This window comes from Cricetulus griseus, chromosome 2 (assembly GCF_003668045.3).
Source record: "Cricetulus griseus strain 17A/GY chromosome 2, alternate assembly CriGri-PICRH-1.0, whole genome shotgun sequence".
In the NCBI taxonomy this organism is placed as follows: Eukaryota; Metazoa; Chordata; class Mammalia; order Rodentia; family Cricetidae; genus Cricetulus; species Cricetulus griseus.
This window is the reverse complement of record NC_048595.1, coordinates 324,564,919-324,566,382: the sequence shown is the minus strand read 5'-3', so window position 1 is coordinate 324,566,382 and position 1,464 is coordinate 324,564,919. Positions and strand designations below refer to the sequence as shown.

Here is a 1,464-nt window from a genome sequence, read left to right as displayed (position 1 = left end):
CCCTCTCCCTCCCCTCCTCCCCTACCTCCCACTAACACCCTATCCCATACCATTTCTGCTCCCCAGGGAGAGTGAGGTTCTCCATGGGGAGTCCCCAGAGTATGTCATATCATTTGGGATAGGGCCTAGGCCCTTCCCCATGTGTCTAGGCTGAGGGAGCATCCCTCTATGTAAAATGGGCTCCCAAAGTCCATTCCAATGCCAGGGATAAGTACTGATCTACTACAAGACGCCCCATCTATTTCTGAGGCCTCCTCACTAACACCCATATTCATGGGGTCTGGATCAGTTCCATGCTGTTTTCCCAGTGATCAGCCTGGGGGTCAAGAGCTCCCACTTGTTCAGGTCAGCTGTTTCTGGGGTTTCATCAGCCTGGTTTTGTCTATTTTGCTCACCACTCTTCCTTCTCTGCAACTGGATTCCAGTTCATTTCAGTGTTTATCTATGGGTATCTGCTTCTACCTCCATCAGCTGTTGGATGAAGTCTCTAGGATGGCATATAAGTTAGTCATCATCCTCATTATCAGGGGAGGGCATTTAAGGTAGCCTCTCCACTGTTGCTTAGATTCTTAGTTAGTGTCATCCTTGTAGATCTCTGGACCTTTCCCTAGTGCCTGATTTCTTTTTTAAACCTATACTGGATCCTCTCTGATGGTATCTCTTATTTTGTTCTCCTCTATTCTTTCCCCTATACCGCTTTCCTGCTCCTTTATGTCCTCCTCACTCCTCCTCTTCTCCCCCTGTCATTCTCCTAGCTCCCTCTCCTCTCCCCCTATGCTCCCAATTTTCTCAGGAGATCTTGTCCCTTTCCCCTTCTCTGGGGGGCCATGTATGTCTCTCTTAGAGTCCTCCTTGTTGCCTGACTTCTCTAATAGTGTGGATTGTAGGCTGGTAATCTTTTGCTCTATGTGTAAATCCATATATGAGTGAGTGCATACCATGTTTGTCTTTTTGTGACTGGGGTACCTCATTCAGAATTGTTTCTTCCAGTTCCATCCATTTGCCTGTGAATTTCAAGATTCCATTGTGAAAATATAGAATGCTTCACCAATTTGTGTGTCATCCTTGCGCAGGTGCCATGGTAATCTCTGAATCATTCCAATTTTAGTATATGTGCTGCTGAAGTGAGTACCATTCATTCATTTTTTGTATACAAGAATATATTGTATGTTGAGCATAACTCTTCTACCCCACCTTCCCCTTTCTTTCTTCTCCCATGGTGTCCTGGAGAGTTTAATTCTATGTATTTCACATATAGATAGAACATGAATTTTAGTACCTGTTTATAATCTGAGGAGAAATGAAAGAAAGCATTTGATGTTTTTCTGAGAGTAGCTTAATTAACTTAATATGATTGATTACAATTGTATTCATTTCCTTGCATATGATCTAAATTTATTCTTCCTTATGGCTAGAAATTATTCCACTGTGTATATATGCCACATTTTCTCCATCTATTCTCTT

The 1,464-nt window shown here is 42.9% G+C and overlaps 1 non-coding gene across 1 annotated transcript; it reads right to left on the bottom strand.

The window, feature by feature from the left end:
• Window positions 1–1,028: 1,028 nt before the first annotated feature.
• Window positions 1,029–1,132, bottom strand: LOC113830905. Its single transcript, XR_003482583.1, has one exon. It is a non-coding gene; the product is annotated as a U6 spliceosomal RNA (small nuclear RNA).
• Window positions 1,133–1,464: the final 332 nt, after the last annotated feature.